Below are 21341 nucleotides of genomic sequence, written 5' to 3' on the forward strand. Positions count from 1 at the left end.
TACTTCTTGTGGTACGGAGCTGGTCTTGTGGAAGCTATCATGAATGGTCTCCTTTGCTAAGCAGGGTCCACCCTGGTTGCATATGAAAGGGAGACTAGAAGTGTGAGCACTGAAACATATTCCCCTCAGGGGATGGAGCCACTCTGGGAAGAGCAGAAGGTTTTGTTCCCTCCCTGGCTTCTCTAAGATAGGGCTGAGAGAGATTCCTACCTACAACCTTGGAGAAGCTGCTGCCAGTCTGTGAAGACAATACTGAGCTAGATAGACCAATGGTCTGACTCAGTATATGGCAGCTTCCTATTTCCTTAATAGGAAAATGTTCCTATTTTCCATTGAAATGATAGTGAGCTGTACAAGAGAAACAGTGAATGGTGGCCTCTTCCTCTCCCTACTCCCCCACCTCCCCCTCACATGCACACACACACACACACACACACACACACACACACACACACACACACTTACTGAACTTCTAATCCAGATTTGGCTTTTTGAAAGACCACTTGCCTTGATAAATTTTGTACTTTGGAATTGATTCCTGGGTTCAAAATATATGCACGAAGCATTATGAACAGTGCCAACGTATACCGGTATATGAATTGTGACTTCTTTCTTTAAGATTCTTGCAAGTGATACGTGGGAAATGCATACATTTTGAAGGGAACTGCCCAAAATTATCAGTGACCTAATTCTTATATGCTTTGTGCTTGGGGATTATTTGCTGCTTTCAAAAGTTATCTATGAGGTGACCTTGAACTCATCATGAACCTTCTTTATTCTGTATCCTGAGGCAAAGCAGAGAAGGCAAGCTGTAACTGAGCTGAAAAACAAAGTCGGAATAATATTGACTGCTGAGTTGAAATATTTGAAATATCAGGTTGACTGCCGTGTGTGTGTGTGTGTGTGTGTGTGTGTGTGTGCTGAAGTTCAGGTGGTTGCTGCAAGGACTCAGGGCAACACTCCCACCGCTTTCAGCAGGAGTGAGACAAGGTCTTCTGTGCCTCAACAGTATGTCAGTACTCCTGGTACACAGAGGAATTAAAATGTCAGCAAACATTCTGAAATTTCTGGTCGGGGAAAAAAAGGATGTGTGTGTTGGGGGTGAAGGGAATGGGGTGGGGGGAGAGAACGAAGAAAAATACTTTACATCTGGCGAATTGCTATCTGCTTTGATTTACTTCTCCTCCCTTTTCCCTGTCACATTCCAGGCTCCTTCAGATGAGCGAAATGTTAGCCTCTTTGAAAGGAGCAGGACTCCAAAGTTCATAAAGGCAAACTAAACTTCACTGCAAGAAAGGAGGACTTGAGAGTGGATATGGGCAGGATGGGATATGATTCACTCAGCTTCTTGCTTTTCTAACAACTAGGGCCAGTGCCAGACAATTTTGTACCCTAGGCAAGGCTAAGTACTTGCACCCCCCACCCACCTCCCCCAAAAATGTCAACTCCGATTTTCAAAAACAGATGTTTTGTAGAAAAAAATGAAACACACAAAACTTGAAACTGCTAAATTTATTTTAAATCTCAAGAATAGGAAATACATCATTTTTTATTATCTTTCTCAAATACAAAAGAAAATATTTTGGCACACAAATCATTTTGATTGATTTGACACACTCTGTACCCCTCTGAGGTCTGCGCCCTAGGCGGCTGCCTAGTTGGCCTAATGGCAGCCCCAGCCCTGCTCACAACTCCTGAACCTGATATGGGAAGAGGGAGAAGTTATCCTTGCAAGAAAGCTCATCATCTGCCTGCTGATCCCTTTAGCTGGAGATGTTAGGTTTTTTTAAAAACTCTGTCAGGATCTTTGACATACAAAACTCTGCCACCCAGCAAAACATTCCATGCAATCACCCCAACCTCACAGCAGCACCTATTGCTATTTAACATTGACATGGTGCCAACAGCATGCTGGGTGGTATATATAACACAAAAGGAAAACGCTTCCTACTAAGCACTCATCCATAGCTATATGAATCATAATTGCATCTACTCACCTTGGCTATGATTTATTTATTTTAAACACTTATAGCCTGCTTTTCCAATCTGCAGCTGACATACTCCACCGTGTTACATTTAGGTTGCAATGTAACATCTGTACGGTCTTCTGCAAACCCAAACATTACACACATGGGAGGCCATTCTCATGACCACTGGAAAGCAGGCTAAGGGATCCCAGCTGACTTTCAGTGGTTGTGAAAACCAGTGGTGGATTAATGGAGAGGAAGAGTAGGCATTTGCCTACAGCATCAAAATTTGAGGAGCAGCAACTTTTGCTCCTCCTCAAGTTTTGCCGCCCCTCTCTGTGGGCAGCAGCGGCTGCAGGAAGGGTGGAGTGGGCGAGGAGAAAGTCCCCCCCTTTACCTTTTTTTATTTTATTTTTTAAAGCAAACCTTTTTTGTTTATGGTAAAAGGGCAGCAAAAAGGGTGGTGAGAACCACTGGGCTTGCGGGAAAGCCAGGTGGCTGGCCCATGTAATTTCACCTCCTCTAAAATGAGGTTAGCGGCTCAAGCACTCCACAAACTCCATTTTCCTGACCGTGAGTCACTGTGGCATGGCTCCACATTGAGACGACTCATGAGGAGACCCTCAACCAGGAGGCAACAACAAGCCACCTGGTGTCGGGGTCTCCCCAGAATGTCCCACACACTTGGGTGGGGCATCCTGGGACTTCGGGGGCTGGGCAGCCTCCGATCTCCACTGCCCCTATTGGCTCCATGATGGAGCCGGTAATTGTGTGGGCAGCTGATCCGGCCGCCCATGGAGGGCAGAGTGCTCATGTGAAAGCCCGCTCTCCCTGCCAAACCCTCCTCGGCTCTCCACACTGCTCATGGAGTTGCACAATGGTGCAACCATTGTGAATAATTTCTGATCCATTGCACAACTGTGCTTGTACAATGTTTGTACATGTGAAATAGTGCTCTTGTGCAACAGCATGAAGGCTACATTACAACATGCATGTAACATTGTGCAGTATGTCAACCCATCATGATAATACTCTCTTGGTAGTGCATCTCATCCTAAGCAGTTATTGGCAGACAGACCTGATCCTTAAAGAATATGATCCATAAATTCATATGTAAAAGATGTTGGGGCTGCAGGCTACAGATAATGAACCACAACCAATTTATGGTGAAGTGTTTGAATTCAGACTGATTTAGTTAAGTGCATTTCAACAGTGTGGCAGTTGTGTGTCTGTGCAGTTTGAGGATCATACCATCAATTATGAATAAGGCTCTTCAAATTCCCGCCTGTGCACTGGATTCTGAATAAGGATTCAATGGTCTGAGCTTCTGTGAACTTCGTCTGCTGGTCCAAGGAAGACTCCCTAGACAGGGTGTTACTGATTCACCATCTCTTCAATGGGAAGAGGTCCAAGTCAGATGACTCCTCTCAAAAAATCCAGTAAGTGATGCCCAGTCGTAAAAAGAAATACCTCTATAGAGAAATGATTTTTATAAAGTGGCATTTGCTTACAGAAGAGATGTTTTGTTCTCTCCTTGTAACTTTAAACTCCACGCAGATCTGCCTTTTCAAATGATTTCCCAATGACCACCTCATATCTGCCAAAATCAGGTTTGCATTTACTTCAAGGAACTGGAAATGTTTAGGGTGGGGGGAAGGAGCCCCAAGATTAGCAGCTCGTAAAAATGCCCTGTTCAAAAAACATTAAAAACCTGAGCGATGCGTCATAATGATGTCATTTGGAAATCCCAGTTAGAGAGACAATCTCTGTAAAAGCCGTTTGTGCATTATGAAAAGTACCATAGAAATGGCTAGCAATAACGGCATCAAGCAGAGAGGTTTATATTAGCATGTGTGAATATCTCCAGAATCCTCTCGCCACATGGAAAAGACGAGGGAGGAAAACCATCAGCACTTTATATTTAAGAAATTGAAACTGTTCCTTATTACAAAATGTGTTTTTAATCTTTTGGAATGTTTCCATATAATCATGTTCAAGGTATAGCATGTGGAACATGCCAAATCAATTTCCAGATAATTTTTATTAGGGCATCATTAGCAGGAAAGCATTTCAAGCTCTGCTTGGCAGTTGTTTCCATCCTGGTCATATACGGCAGTACCAGAAATTATTCTAGTCATGAAATTTGGCATTTAGCTATTCCAGCCTCCACCCCCAAGAGTTTTAGGTAAGTTTTGAACTGCACATTTCCCACCAATGGACTGCTGTGATGGAGGCGGAGGGCTTGCAGCAATCAACCGCTGCGTTCAAAAATGCTATGAAGTAACCTCAACTGGAGGAAAGGGAGTGGCAAAGCAAATTTCCTGCCATTTGCAACTAATTGGAAAGACTGTGTTGAAATTAAACTTTTCCTCCCAGCATTTACAGTGGGAATTATTTTCGTTACACTCTGCAGGCATATCCTGACACATTTCAGACAAGCAGGTATTCAAGATCTTGTTGAAGGAAAGGTGATGAGATGCAGAGACTGCATGAAACTTGCCGGGCCTTTGCGTGGAGCTGTTTGGAAGCAATGAATGAGTGTCTATAGAGACAGCATTTCACATGATGAATGGGGAACCAGATAACCCAAGTCAGTTTGGAGCCACTAGACTGGAGAACAAAGCTATATCAGTTTCTGAGGCCAACAACAGTCATGAGACTAGAATAACCATTTTAGATGAGGCGTATGTCTGGTGTTCACTGGAATGGAAGTGAAGCTTGGATTACTGCAACATGCTCTGTGTGGAGGCAAAAAGTATTCAGAAACTACAGTGGCTAGAGAATGCTGCTTCATAGGTTGCTAGTGGGGACCTCTCAGATGGCATTTGACTCCAATCTTCACTTTCCATTCACTTTCCATTTGCTCATTCTGAGGCAAGGCACCAAATGCTACCCACCTTACACATAACCTTCTCCCCCTCTTGCCCTTTTATTCTGTGAAATGGGAGTGGTGGTGGCACGAGGCATCTTGCTGCCTTGCTAGTGCCTCAGTAATCTGCTGCCTGAAGGAACCACCTCACTTTGCCTCATGGAAGGGCCGCCCCTGGTTTCTGGGTGCAACTCAAGGTAAGTTGCTACAAAGCCAGGCCCAGCCTCATAAGGAAGTGCACTGGAACAGTTGCCGAAGGGCCAGATGATCAGCAGGCAGAGAATGTTGCTTCCATCTCTCCCCCCACTACTGCACCTGTCACCTCCACATCACCTGCTGCCCTTTCCCCACTGCCGCTGTCCTTCAGTGGCAGTGCAAGAAGACACTCTACCTCATCTTGCTCTTCCTCTTCCTTCTGAAATAAGGAGGGAAACAGAGAAGAGGAAATCCTCCCTTCTCTCCACTTCTTCTTCTGCTTTTCAAATGAGAATCCTCTCCTTTTCAAATGAGTGCCCCGGGAAAGAGGAGGAGCAGCTCAGTGGCATAACCACCACTGAACTGGGGGTGATGGACACCAATGTCCCTCATCACTGGGGGCCACCTGTGCTGATAGCTGGGGACCACCTGGGGTAGCCACTTGGTGGCCACCTGGATTCCCCTCACCTCTCATGGCACCCCCTCACCCCCTAGGGCACCAAGTCAGTGAATTAAATACTTCCTGGCTGGGATGCATGATGGATGAGACATTTGTGACCCAAGGTCAGCCATACCCCCTGTGTCAGCAGGGTGAAGAGGGTGTGGTAAGTGGAGAGTTCAGGTGTCTGAGAGTCTTGGGCCTCCCCTGGTCCTCAGGTAACTCAAGAACCTAGGATCTCCTGCTTCCATGTGATCCTGCATGCCCATTAAGTTCAGCATAGATGGCTCTGTTCTACTTGCCACTGTCTACTGAGGTGTGGTGGTTTGCTTAAGAAGTGGGGCCTTCTCTGTTATAAACTTAATTTACTTAGAAGCAAGTTGCACTAAAATGAGTGAGATTTTCTTCAAAGTAAGCATAGTTAGGAACAGGCCATTCATTTACTTCATCCTGGTTAATCACACTCTTGCCTGTCAACCTTTTTTCATATGATTTGCACCTGGATTATTCCCATCGTTCTCATATGACACATTCTTCATTTTTCAATACCCTCCTTGAATTGCGCTAATCAGAACTGGTGACCTAACTCCAAATGAGATCTTGTCAGGAATGAAAAGGTTAGTGGCAAAGCACAGAATCATGCACACACTGTTGTGCAACAGAGGACCCTTGGAAATAAGGGTCCTCTATCACTCAGCTGCATTTGCACAATTCAGCAGTCTTGCACAAGAGAGCTCTTGCACAACAGTGCACATTACAAGATAGATGGAGTGTATGTCAGCCACTGTTACTTCCTATATTTCAAGAATGGCCTATCTCTCTCTCTATCTCTCTCTATCTCTATCTATCTATCCATCCATTCACACATATTTGAAAACTCACACAAACCTTTTCTCTTATTGAACTGAAATACATTAACTTCTATTTTTTTAAGGGGTTCATCTTAAATTCAGAGTAATCTTGGACTCAGGTAAATATGGCATATTTCATTACAATCATTGGAGCAGCATTTACCTGTAGTGCTGTAAAGCTGGATCAAGTATTATTTGATTGATAGGCAGCCACCTCAAAAATTAAGTCAGGGCAATGCTTAAAGGCAACCATGGAATAAGAGATTATTTAAAGCCCTATTTAATTTTATTTTTCTATTTTAATTTTATTGATTATTTGAAAGCCCTAAACAGTTTGGGCCCTGGATATTTAAGAGAACGCCTTCTTCAGCATGAACCCCACCGCCCACTGAGATCTGCTGGAGAGGTCCGTCTGCAGCTGCCACTGGCTCGTCTGGTGGCCACTCAGGAACGGGCCTTCTCCGCTGCTGCCCCGAGGCTTTGGAATGCACTCCCTAGTGAAATAAGAGCCTCCCCATCTCTGACAGCTTTTAAAAAGTCTTTGAAAACACATCTCTTCACCCAGGCTTTTAATCAGGCCTGCACAACTCAAATGATCTGGCGGGCCGAAACCAACCGTGACTTGGTTCATGAGGGCTGAGGTCAATTCCTAGGGTGCTGATTATTAGAGTAACACTTAATATCAATCAATCAACCAATCAACCAAATGAAAGAGAAATGAATTAAAAATGAATTAAAAATGAATTTAATCAATATTTAACTTTTGATGTTCTGGCAGACCAAGATTGATTTAAATTAATATGAAATAAGTTGAATTAAAATTCATTCTAATCATAGAAATATTATACAATCTGTACAAAATACATAATAAAATGCATGTTCTTCCTTTCCACCTCTGCCAAATCATCACACAAAACATGGAAGAGAACTTCTTCTCATAATTTTGGAAAAGAAGGGAGAAGGGGAAAGAAAGATGGAAAGGATGCAGCAGGAGGTTTGGCTTGAGAGAGAGAGATTGAATGGAGCAGTGTGTGTGTGTGTGTGTGTGTGTGTGTGTGTGTGTGAGAGAGAGAGAGAGAGAGAGAGGCTTAACTGTGCAGGTGCACCTTGCAGTTGGGAAGCAACGCTGGGCCAAATGGCAGGCCCGAGTGTCGCTCTGGTTTCTGCCGCTGTGCGCCACTGCTGCCATGAGGGAGGGTAAGGAAGAACACACGCATCCCCGCAGCCATCTCCTCAGCCACACAGTGGCTGGAATTTTGAGGGGGGGTTAAGCAGCAGGGGGAGGAAGGGGAAATAGCCCCGGGGGCCAGGAAAAAAGGCCTCGCGGGCCGCATCCGGCCCCCGGGCCGCATGTTGTGCAAGCCTGCTTTTAATTAATGTTGTTTTAATGGTTTTAATGCTGTTTTAAAATATTATTTTAAAAAATTTAAATTGTTGTAATGTGTGTCTCCCCCCCATTTTTGTCTTAATAAATGTTTTACTTTTTAAAAATTCCGTTGTAAACTGCCCAGAGACGTAAGTTTTGGGAGGTATAAAAATGTTTTAATAAATAATAAATAAATAAATTTAGGGCACCATTTGCTAGGGAAATATAAGGAATACACAGCCGCCTGTACATAGATCCATGAACACAGGCGTTCAGCAGGCAGGGATACCTGGCCTACATTTCCTCCTGTTCACTGCCACATCTTCCAGAAAGAAAATCGGAGGACATCATCAATGATTGTGGCTGAGTCTAGTGTGCACTTTTAGATTTCTGAATTTGTGTTCACTGCATATGTGTTAGAGATTGCAGAATGTATACAGAGCACCAGGGTCAAGAGGTTTAAGTAGCTCAGCCTCCCCTTGCTTATTTCTCTGGTTATTTATTTATTTATTTAGCATATTTTTATACTGCCCAAAACACAAGTTCTCTGGGCGGTTTACAAAACAATAAAAACAACCAATAAAAAGATTGACACATTTCAACACTTAAAATTTAAAAGTTAAAACTATTACAACACAATTAAAACACAATTAAATTATTTGAAGGAAAGGCATTCTTCACAAGCGTATAGAGTGGATTTTGTTATTGTTATATCAAGATCTATAAAGAGCAATTCCCCATGAGCTCACAGAAAGAACAACAAATACTCATGGGACCACCTGTTGAAGATCTGAGCATTGATTTTAAATATATCACCATTTCTCTTAGGGGCTGACATACAAAGCAAAGATGCTACAACACACTGAGAGAGCAGTCTAACAGAACTTCCTAACTGCACCAGTGCAGTGGGGAAGTGACAATTTCGGGCATCCTCCCCTTCCCTAGGGAGGGGAGCTGGGCCAATGTCCTCCTTGTGCTCCTCCCAAAGACCCTGATAACCGCTCTTCGTTTTGGAGGTTCATTAAAAAGATTAGACATAACAAGTTATGCCTAACTTGCCTAACAATAGCTATTCTTTATTGTGTCTGAAATGAAGGTTATTCCCTTGCCTTCAATAGCAAAAAATTTGGGATGGATTATTACTTCATAAATATGTCCCTGAAGGCAAAAATATGTCTTGAAAATACATTGAAAATATGTCCCCGAGGGCAGTCCTCTGGGACATATTTTCAGATGGCACAAAGAGTTTCCTGGGGAAGAGGAGGGTATCAAAATTTCCAATTCCCTGCTGCACTAGTGCAGTCACTTGAGAAGTTCCATTAAGCTGCTCTCTCACTGCACTGGTGCACCCTTGCTCTGTATGGTAGACAATAATATTACATGTGGGGCAAGGTTCACCTAAATACACTTTTGTATGTCCCCCCTGGAAGCTTTTCACATGGGGCTTTTGAAGCCCTTTAACTCGCATCTTCTCCAGAATGGAGGGGGTGCATCCACATATCGGCTAGATTTACCCCGAAGTCCCTGCGAATTATTGAGGAGCAGTTCACGCACAATTTGGTTTTTTCACTGTGCATTAGAGTGTAACTCAATTTATATATGGAGTTTAAAAATCCACTATTTGTGTCTTTTTTGGGGACAACTTCAAGTTCGCAATAAAGCCTCCCCATAAACTTGCAGTAAAACCTGCTGCATGTAAAGGACCCTGCCATATATTTGTTTTGATGCCACTATTGAAGATAAATTGGATTTGGTTTGCCAGCATCAACTCCCCCCCCTCCCAAGGATGGATTTCCTCCACATGGATTTCCTCTTGCTGAACTGCAGCCAGCAGAGGCGTAGCTAGGAAAAATAATGCCTAGGGAAAGCACTGAAATTGCGGCCCCTGTCCAAACATCTGACACCCATCTTTCAGATAACTTTACCATAATAACAGCTCAAAAATACAAGTCAAGCTCGTTAATCTTTTAATATTTTAAAAAAAAAAAATTAGAAGTGGACGTAGCCAGACCAAAAAATGCTGGAAACTACAAATTTCATTATGCTGGGGCTCATGAAATACCCAAAAACTATGCGGAGGTATACTTGGAAAACTAAACAGAAGTGTCTGTCTAATTATCTACTATGCATTGTAGCATCACTATTACATGAGTTTTAAAAATAAATGGAGAATTTGACTTTTCCCAGATACTCTGAAAATAATTAAAGGATATGCAGAGTAAACTGTGTCACTGCTTGGAATATATTCTAGTATTTCAGAAAGACAGTTAAAATGAGAGAAAGAGAGAAAGAAACTCCCAGTGGGCCTTAATACTAAGGATTTCACACTGATTCAAAGACAAATTCACCATTAATAGCCATATTATGAAGATATCACATTTAACTCACTTATCACAAGAAGTAAAGTAAGAGCAAATCCTAGCTCCTAGATACAATCCTAGCTCATATGTTTCAGCTCAGTATTCACAAGCCCTGATTCTCTGTACATAGTGCCAAACGAAATATGTGTATAGTGACTTGTATTATATTAAATTAATTTTTTTACCTGTAGCCCCTTCAGGGGGCTTCCTAAAGGCCTTGGGGATAGGTCTGCAAAGGCCCCCCCCCCGCTGGCCTCTAGGGCCTCACAGGGACCATTTGAGCATGTGTGGTGGCCATTTTAAAATTTTTTTAAAATGGCCGTTGAAAACAAAATGGCCACCGTGCATGCTCAAATGGCCTCTGCATGTCCTGGCATGGCCTGGGCAGGCCATTTGAGCATGTGCGGTGGCCGTTTTCTTTTCAGCAGCCATTTTTAAGATTTTTTTTTTTTAAAATTTTAGAAAATGGCGCCCCCCTTCAAGTGGTGCCCAGGGCATGTGCCCTGCCTGCCCTACCCTAGATATGCCCCTGGCAGCCAGAATATGTTTAATTTACAGTTGCTGCTACATTTTGGTAACCCTGATAAATTTGAGTACAAATATTTGTTTTTTTTTTTGTATATCACTATGTCAAGCAAGACATATTACCAAAATATATAGAGTTTTGGTTGAATGGACTGTATGCCCTTCCATGTAGTGCTGCAGTTTTTGTTTTTTTAAAGTCAACAGCAATATGCATTCTATATTGCTGAGATATTGTCACTATTTTTTACAAATACGATGAATATTATATACTGCTTTTCAACAAAAGTTCCCAAAGCGGTCTACATACATACATACATACATACAAATATGGCTCCCTGTCCCTGAAGGGCTCATAATCCAAAAAAAGAAACCTAAGATAGGCACCAGCAACAGCCACTGGGTGGGATGCTGTGCAGGGGTTAGGTAGGGCCTCTTCCCTTCTAAATGTGGTGCTCAGTTAGCAGGGGGACAGTTAGCAGGGGTCAAGCTCAGTTAGCTTTTGGCCAATTGAATACCTGTAATCCCATTCAGTTTCACAGAATTACCGTTCTTTGTATCAAGAAGACCCAGTTAAAATGGTTAGAACTTACTTCCCAAATATATTTTCCACATTCACTTCCATTAGTAATGGAAGTGAAGGATAAAACAGTCTGGCTACAACTCTGCTCAAGTGCCACAGCAGAAAAACACACACATCCAAAAAAGACTTGGTGGCTGTGCAACTGTCGGCTAACATTTAGGAAACACAGGAAACTGCCATATACTGAGTCAGACCATTGGTCTATCTAGCTCAGTATTGTCATCACAGACTGGTAGCGGCTACTCCAAGGTTGCAGGCAGGAATCTCTCTCAGCCCTATCTTGGAGAAGCCAGGGAGGGAACTTGAAACCTTCTGCTCTTCCCAGAGCGGCTTCATCCCCTGAGGGGGATATCTTGCAGTGCTCATGCATCAAGTCTCCCATTCAGATGCAACCAGGGCAGACCCTGCTTAGCTATGGGGACAAGTCATGCTTGCTACCACAAGACCAGCTCTCCTCTCCTTACAAATTCTGTTACAACACAGTGCAGTGCAACATCACAATGCAATACGGTATTGGGCAAAACGTGCATGCTTCAGAATAACCTTTTTGGCATCTTTTAATACTACAAAACCCGTGATGCAAAGAAGACAAATGTGCAACTATATTCTCAGAACTTAGATTAAATGGAGCAATGGAAAGACTAGGAAAAACACTTAACTGCAGTAATTTTAGTTTGACCCACCCCCACCATGAAAGCCATTCTCACAATACTGGGGAAAAATTGGAAAATTCAAACAATATTTTCCTGCTGGTTTCATATATCTGTAGTTTGTTTCTGTGTATTTTACAACATGATGCTCCTCTGTTAACAAGAGATGATGAGTAGATCACTTTTTGACTGTTTCCATTCACTTTAGTGCACATTAAACTCTTGCTCATCTTATGTACTTTGCTTCTGACAATGAGAGGAAAGCTAAGACTACCATAGTCATTCCCATGCATAGAATAAGAAAACACAAAGGATACACCCAGCTTTCTTTGCCCAGGTGGATAGGAGTAATCCCTCTGTATTTTAGAACCCCATTGACTTATCTGCTCTCTCAGGATACTTGAAGCTGCTGGTGAATCTCCCAGTGAGAATTAACACCAAACTACCACTGCTGACATGCACCCCCTGCAGTGGTAGAGGAAACTCCAAAGGTATATGACAGTAAACAACTCCCTGGTAGCATACTCATATCATTACCACACTGGTTGGAGAATTTGCAATCTTTTAGCTCAGGGCACAGATACTAATTGCATAGGCATGCAGTTTTTGTCATTGCAAAATTCACTGCAAGTATCATTCTGTAACCAATTAGGCTAATGTTTTAGTATCTGTCAGCTTAGAGGCTTAGCAGCTGCAATTATTGCCTTATAAATTATGGATATAATGGAAGATGGTTGTTAACTTCTCCTTGGAAATCCAGGGGTTACAGCGTCTACAGTATTAATTTCCATTTTGAGAACCATTCATAATCCAAACAGGATATCAGTGAATAAATAAGATATTTTCTCACTAGCTTTAATAAGAATTTTAAAGCAATGAAATGCATATGTTTGGTTCAGGGACCTGGGTAAATAATATACTTACAAATAACAATTTCAGCTATTTATGAGGCATAAATGTTATGAAGTGCAGTGAAAGCCTGGCTGTAACACATTTAACAATGATTGGGGCCTCAGCAAGAAGTGTGTGTGAATAAAAAAACACATATTGGGATAGAAACAGTTGCCTCTTCATGCCCGGACAATGGAGAAGGGGCTTTCAGGAACAAATCCGTTTTGTGCTTAAAGGACCCTTATTCTGGAACCAAATTTTGGTTTCAATTCAAGCCAAAGGAAGGCCACATTCAGACATAATGTGAAACCGGAGATCACCAGACCTGCTGTTTCAATTTGAAGCCATAAATCGCATTGCAGACATGTTAAGGATAGAACTTTTGCACTGCAACCCCGCCTCCTCCTCAGGGAAGCCAAAGACCCAAAGGAGATTTTGACACTCAGTCTGTCAGAGCCTCACTGCATGTGCAAACAGGGTAAACACAGAGTGCAGAGACAGATATTTACTAACGTTCAAAATGCCTGGGTTCAGATGAGCGTTGCAGACCTGCCACTGTGGGGAATCATGGGAGATGGGTGCCCCGGTTTCCAGCAACCCCAGGAGAGTGGGGTCGCCATTTGGAGGTACAAGCAAGGGTGGGCATATCCAAATGGGCAAACACGGTGGTGGCAGGCACACGTTGACAGCTTCTTGGCACCAATTGCCAAGACAGGGAGAGCATTTGGTGGGGTACCCATGCCCATACCCGTGGCTTTCCTTTATAGAGCAACTGCTGGGCAACCTCTACCGTCCAGCCCCCATGGCTTGGCACTCTTGTGAGAGAGCAGTCCATGGGAGAAGGGGAATGTCATCACACATTATTAGAGAGCTGGTTCAACACCCCTGTCCCCACAGATGGTTCTTCTCATGAGTTGTGAGGGGCTGTCCCCAAAGCCTTACGCTCTCATGAGTGAGTGGTCCGCTCAGGATCCGAAGCCATCGTCATCACAGAGCAGGAATGTCCCCTCTCAGTGTTGGCAATGCCATTCTGCTACCCTGCCCTTCTCATGAGTAAGCCTAGTGACTGCACTGGTACCCCCAATGATGTTGTACAACATCATTGTACAAAAAAATACACCTTAGCCATTCAAGAATCCCTGCTTGGGGCTGCCCATTAAACCCGACCCCAGGTAACCCCTTCTACCATATGTTTCCATCCCAGCAATCTAATGGGGTGCCCAGCTTGTGTTACCACCTGGAGTGCTTGTGTTTGTGAATCTTTCTTGCTTCATTTTCGGGGAACGAAGCACTTAGTTTATCTATCTATCTATCTATCTATCTATCTATCTATCTATCTATCTATCTATCTAAAATATTTCTATACCGCCCCAAACTTGTGTCTCTCTGGGTGGTTTACAATTAAAACCATTTCAAACCTCAAATCAATTAGCAATTAAGATCATTTAAGACATTTAAACATTTAAAACCAGGTATTAAAATTTTTAAAACTATAAATCTAATTAATCTAATGACTCAGTACCCATCCAGACATCCCATTCCCTTTCCCTGCTTGCCAGGAAAGGGGGGGGGGGGAAGCAAAGGACAGAGTGGGGTGAGGGCATGCCCCTGTGTGTCTTCACTCTTTGACAGGCTGACAAGCTTGGACTGGGATGAGTCATCATCCCTCTTGCTGGGCAACTGCTTTGTTGGATTGGAGACAGGAGCGGTGGGGTGAGTGCTCGGAGAGGCAGCCAGTGAGAAGTGCTGCAGTCATGGAGGGGGAACAATCCCGGGCTGGTCTGTACTGCCATCTCTATGATTGCGGAGCCAGAAATGGGACAGAACTGTGATTATTTTCGGACGTAATGCTGAGGTGGCCAATCCTCAGGTTTTGGCAGCAAACCTTTGTGTAAAACAAAAGTTCCAATTGGAGTTTGGTGAGGCAATCCACAGGTCACTTTATCTGTGAAACCGCAGTTGCATGTAATCGGATGTCATGGAGTTCCAAACTCTGCCCCATTTAACTCCAGTTCCCCATTATGTCCAAATGCAGCCAAAATCTTATCAAAGATTACCAAGTCATAAGAAATTACCCATGTGTCTTTAACTTGGTCTCTTAATTAGAAGTCTAGGAACTTTCTCCCCAATTCGCACATGGTTTTGCCTCCTTTCATGCCCCACTTTCCCTAATGAGAAGAACTCTATGTGTAACTTGCAGCAAGCAGAAGAAGGCAGGTTAAAAGGATCAGTAGGGATGGGGGAGAGGAACTGGACATATGAAGTTGTTGTTGTCTCAGCAACCCATTAGGCAGCAAACTTAAAATTTTAGACAGACATCCTGACTAATGTTGCATGCACGCAGCCAAATGAAACATGCATGCAGAGGATGTGTTTCCACTTCAGCACAGCGAGCACTCATGCACAGGAGAGATTTATTTACTCCCTTTCCCCTGGAAGCACTCTGTGCAACATACAAATATGTCCCTGAGGCCTGTGCAACCCTCAGAGACATATTTGTGTTTTGCACAGAGAACTTCCAAGAGAAGGGGAAATTAGTAAAAATCACCCCCCTTGAACATGAGTGCCTATGCTGCTGAAATGGGAATGCATCCATTCACACATGCTTCTTTTTGGCTGTGCATGTGCAGTGTTAAATAGGGGTGTTGTCCACAGAGAGAATCTCTGAGCAGCAGTTGTAGTTTCACTATAAGCTTCAACTGCTTTATGATTTTGCTGGATAATATGCAAGTAACATATTTATTTTGATTGAATGAGACAGTTTTAGCTTGGCATAATTTAATTCACATGAGAGGTGTTGTGCTAAATGAGTCCCTCCATTATTTTCAAAACACAATTATATTATTGAGTTAGCATTCACATCCTAATTACTTACAGGAGTTTCCGTTCTTGTTTCTAATTGTGGTTGGTAAGACCCACCAATGTGGATTTACTGCGAAAGGGATTTCCCAACCTTTTGAGGAGGACCAGTTCTAAGAAAGAAGATCAACTGGAGATTCCAAATATATCCCCTCCATCCCTGGGCCTGAAGCCCAGCATGAGCCAATACACAAACTAATTGGCCTAATTCTCCTTTGGAATTTAGGCAAGTGATATACTGGAGACACACAAAAAGCCACTTAAATGCCCATGTTTATCTACACTTCCTATTTATACTACTAACTGTTTAAAACAACAGTGGCTTATACTCCGGCTTCTTCTTTCTCTTGGCAGTGATTCCTAATGGGCTGCACTTTTCAAAAGTGTCTTTGGGCCTCAAATAAATAAGGGCAGTAGAAGCAAAACATCAAAAAAGAAAGAGAGAGAAATCTAGCTACAAAGTAGTTTGGACCCATTAAATGCAGATGGCCCACAAGGGGTTTAATCATAAGGGAGAGAACACACATCACGCTGAAATATAGAGCTGTTTTCTATCACTTGTTACCACTTGACTGTCTGTCCCAGGAAAGTGAATTCCATATATCTTCCTGGCCATCAGTTGCCCTTTGGTTACTCCTTTTCCCTCTGATGTAGCGAGATTCTGTTATAGAACATACAGAGATGAATGAGCTCTTACAACACGTAGAAGTGAAAGAAAACATTTCTTTCTGCACCAGAACAGATGAGATTCATCATTAAGAGAATGGATTTGACCTTGTCAAGTGGACCAGAGCAATTTATAAACAAACTCCTTTGGGGGAGGCTACTTTCAACCGAGTCTTGAGCTAGCATGGTCCTAACTACGTCCATGACTACCTTGCAATGAGTGTGCAAGCAATTCAGCTCCCTGGAATATGTTGTGCTGAATGGCAACCTGACTTTTAGGACAAGAATGCTCAAGGAATGTGGAAGGCAGGCAGGGTGCTTATTTCTGGCATGGTGCTGTATTTGAGACTGGGACGGATCCCAGTGACAGGGCAGCAGCCCAGATCTTGCTTCCAAGCGGATGCTAAGAGCCTTATATTCCACTTTGAGAAAGGGTTGCAATCATTCATTTCATTTTTTTTAGCAGGGCTCCTGAACCTTTAACTGCTGTATGGTATAGCAAATTCATCGCTATATCTCCATGTCAGGAAAAATATCATTATTGAATATCTGCTTGCATGCTAAAGGTAGGATTCTTTTTAAAGAGCTTCTGTTCCAGGAGAACCCGTTAAAAATATATAATCAGGCATATTGATCTGCTAACTGAGCAGAGGCACCTTTTAAAAGTGGTAATTATCTTTATTGTGCAGGCGGAGAGCAACTGGTCCTATCAGGGGCGTAGCAAGGTTGGAGTGGGCCCAGAGACAAGATTTTAAAACGCCCCCCCCCCTTCGATGAAGCCCAGCTTATGAAGTAAAGAACTCTTAAATGAGGCTGAATAGTGGTAACCAAAAGCATAGTAAAATCTCTCTCTCTCTCTCTCTCTCAAAAACCTATGTGCCACAATAGAACATCCTCCTAAATTATTTTTTAAAGGTTTTGTAAATTGTGGACGATGCAAGTCATTTAATGGTACTAGAGAAAGACATGCTGTTCTGGTAGCTCCAGGTCTTAACACTCACATCAGTTTTGGAGGATGAATACAACTGAAGGAAGCCCTGGCGGCTGGGGGAGTCAGTCATGTGACTTGCCTCTGGGGGCCCCCCAAGGCAGTGGGTCCCCAGACAACTGCCTCCCTTTGCCCTATTATAGTTATGCCCCTGGGCCCTATCCATCCCCAGCACAGCAGTAGCTGTTGCTGGTGTCTTAATTTCTTTTTAGATTGTGAGCCCTTTGGGGACAGGGAACCTTATTTATTTATTTATTTATTTATTTATTTGTTTGTTTGTTTGTTTGTTTGTTTGTTTGTTTGTTCGTTCTTATTTCCTTATGTGAACCACTATGGGAACTTTTGTTGCAAAGTGGTATATAAATATCCATAGTAGTAGACCTAGCAATCTCATATGCAATCTCCTGCTACTGTTTATCACTGATTTAACATTTCTAATTTGTAAATTTCTGGAATGTCATCTTTATTGCTTGCCTCAACAACTGGACACAATTAGAATGGGCTGGTTTGGATGCAGGGGCGTAACTACCATTAGGAAAGGGGAGACAGTTGTCACGGGGCCCCACTGCCTCAAGGGGCCCCCCAGAGGCACATGACAAGACTCCTCGCTCACCTGTGTTGCACCCCTTGGATCTTTTAAGTACCTAGCAACACCTTTGTAAGGGAGAGAGGAAGAGTGATAGGATTTTCCATGCAAAAAGCTGGTATTAGCAGGTATGTTCAAAATTTCTTCTAAAAATATATTAAAAAATCATTTCCCCCCGAGTGTATTTTAGTGTAGTGAACTCAGCTAATTTAAGGGGTGGGGGCAGAAAAGGAATGAGAGAAAGAGCAGAGACGAGGAGGAAGACAGGTGGTGTGAGGTGAGCACAAGGCTATGTGTGGCTCACCAGAGGTGCATCAGAATCTAATCTGGCCCACCAACAATTTTTAGTTTGACACCCCCTGGCATAGTGGATTTGCAAGAGAGAGAACATTCAAGCCCCACTATTTATATGGGAGTGGAATATTTTTTTGGGGGGAATTCTTGTTGCACCCCCTGTAATTTCCTGCTGGATCTGCCCCTGTGAACTAGATATTCACTGTATTCATAATGGGGATGTGAATGTGAGTGCACTATATATTGTGAAGTGTGTTTGTGCGTGTTTATCAGCCAGGGGCCCATTTTAAAATCTTGTCTCTGGGCCCACTCCAACCTTGCTACGCCCCTGTTTGGATGATATCACCCTTGCTCATGCCCTGAGGATTCACTGAGAGTGCACCCATCATGAGGTCCTCTGTGAAAGTCCTGATGCCTTCCCGGCATGTCCCTTTATCCTAATGCCCTTCTACACAAACTCCAAATATTTGTTTAAACAAGGAGTGCTTGCAGAGAGACCATTCAGATGAACATCTTGTTCATGCAACAAAGGCATGTGTCAGGAGGGCATCAGACATCTGTGCTCTTAGAGCATCCCCTCCCTAATTGCATGGGCTGGAATGGTATCATCTGAGCCAGGCCAGTTATTTACTGATGTCTCAAGGCTATAAAATGGGTAAGTGGCAAAGAATGATACTGAATCCAGGTCTCTATCATCTCTTCTCTCTAATCAACTAGATGCAAATATAATGGGAAGAAAGTTAAATTAAAATGAAACTTTTATAAGGAGGAGCATAGTTTTGACTACCATTAAACTCAGATGTTGGTTACAAAGTTGAAGGAATGTAACCTGCAGTTGTCCCAGGAGGATGTTACATATGCAGAGATTGTTATCTATCAAGGACTCATCAAAGAGGTAAGAGGAAGAAGAGGTGACCTCCACTCCCTGCCACTAGTATTTTGTGAGTAAACAGTGAACTCCCTCAAAAATCTCAATTATGGTAGGCCATCTGTAAAGTTTGCAGGAAAGATAGGAATCTAAACTCTGCTGCATGACCACAAGATGAGATTATGGACTCTTCATCATCAGTTAGGGCTGGAGCACCACCAAAAGAGAAATTCCCAAGCAGTCACACAGGACCACACTGCAATTCTCTGTAGCTCCATAGCAGATTTATGTCTTAATTCATTAATGGGTCAGATTGTCAAGGGCTTGTCATGCTAAAGCAAGTAGAAGGGGGAAAGACCTTTTGGTGACTTTTCATTCTTCCTATGAGTCATACATTTCCAAGTTCTCCTAAGCAATTTAAGGCAGAACAAACTTCCATGTTGATTTCATGAGTATTGCCTTACTGGATCAAATCAAGAGGCCCCCAATCAGTTTCCAACAGCAATTAAGTAGATGCCTCTGAAAGTTCACAAGTAAGGCAGGATGATCATGGCATCCTCTGGCTTCATGGGTTCTGGATCCGTAAGGGCCATAGCTCACGATAGATTGTAATGGTCTGACTCAGTCAGTATAAGGCCAATTCATATGATATGCACATTCCATTTTGCTATCACTGAGGATAGATCCATGATTTTTGTCTAATACTCCTTCAAAAGCTGGTTGAGAACCACGGTTTGCAGAAAGAAGATAACTATCTTATGCCGAGTCATACCATTGGTCCATCTAGCTTGGTATTCTCTATACTGATTGGCAGCAGCCCTCCAGAGTTTTAGAAAAATATTTCACAGGCCTACCTGGAGATGCCAGGGACTTTCTGCATGCAAAGGAAATGTTCTTCTACTGAGATTTTCTACATATTAGTTAATTCAAGTGTGAGTGCATCAAATTTATCATAATTTGTAAATTATGTGAAATGCTATTTTATTATTGTATTAATAGCACTTATGTGGCTCTACACCAGCTCTATCATGGGTATACCAATGGGTGGGAAGATTGTGATGACCAAGCTCTTTCTGGATCCAAATTTTCGATACTGACATGATGAAGAAAATTACTCAAAGTTAGGCTCCAGGCCGAAGTCCAGGGCTTCCACACCTCCTGTGGGGGCTCTAAATCTATTTTAGTCTGTCCCAGGTGGTGTGGCCGCATTAAAACTGTGTTAAAAATACTGAAGCTCTTCCTATGATCTATTAGAAGAGCTTCTGTTGGGTCTGTGAGGAAAGCGGGCTTAGCCCACTTTCCCCGCAGACAATCCTGCACAGAGCTGGCAGGGGTGGTAGGGATCAGGGACTGGCTGCCCCCCGAAAGTTCTAGGAAGTTCTAGGGCGCTTAGCCCACTTTCCATTGATCATGGGAATAGCCTCACTGTGTGTGTGAGGCGGCGGGTCCAGGCTCCAAAATTACTTCGATGCACCTCTGCCCCAACTTGTACTTTTTATTTCATTGGGATTACTTTGAGTAATTTTCCTCATCATGTCAGTCAATATGTCATTTTAAAAGCCATCTTGATTACCTGATTGCCATGAGAGCAAGACTGATCTAACACATGCTGTCTTGGCTTTGCAAAAATAAATTGCTTTGTGACATTGCTAGGAAATGTGGATTTCAAAGGATTTCAAAGGAAGTAATAATGACTAAGCAACCTAATGACACAGCGGGAAAGTAACTTGCCTAGGGAGCAAGACGTTGTTGGTTTGAACCCCCACTGGTGGTATTTTTCCCAGACTATGGGGAACACCTGGCAGCAGCGATACAGGAAGATGCTGAAAGGCATCATTTCATTTCATACTGCACTGGAGGAGGCAATGGTAAACCCCTCCTGTATTCTACCAAAGAAAACCACAGGGCTCAGTGGTCACCAGGAGTTGACACTGACTCAATGGCCCAGCTTTAACTTTAACTTTAAGGTAGAGATAAGGAGATAAGTTAGTAATGACTAACTTGATGGGCTTAGAAATCTTAATCTTTTTAGAACAGAACCCATTAATGACTGCAGTGTTCACTTTTCTACATACCACTTGTCTGAGGTATTTATCAACTTTAGGAGCACTTCTCTTGCCAAAATATTTACCTTTCCTCATCCTCCCCCTCCCCCAATATTTATATACTGCTGTTCAAAAGAAGTTCCCAAAGCAGTTTACATAGATATACATTATTAATCAAATAGATAGATAGATAGTTAGATAGATAGATATGACTCGCTGTTCCCAAAGGGCTCACAATCTAAAAAAGAAACAAGATAAACACCAGCAACAGCCACTGGAGGGATGCTGTGCTGGGGCTGGATAGGATCAGTTGTTCTCCCCTTGCTCAATAAAGAGAATCAC

The sequence above is a fragment of the Hemicordylus capensis genome, chromosome 5 (assembly GCF_027244095.1).
Source record: "Hemicordylus capensis ecotype Gifberg chromosome 5, rHemCap1.1.pri, whole genome shotgun sequence".
Taxonomy (NCBI): domain Eukaryota; kingdom Metazoa; phylum Chordata; class Lepidosauria; order Squamata; family Cordylidae; genus Hemicordylus; species Hemicordylus capensis.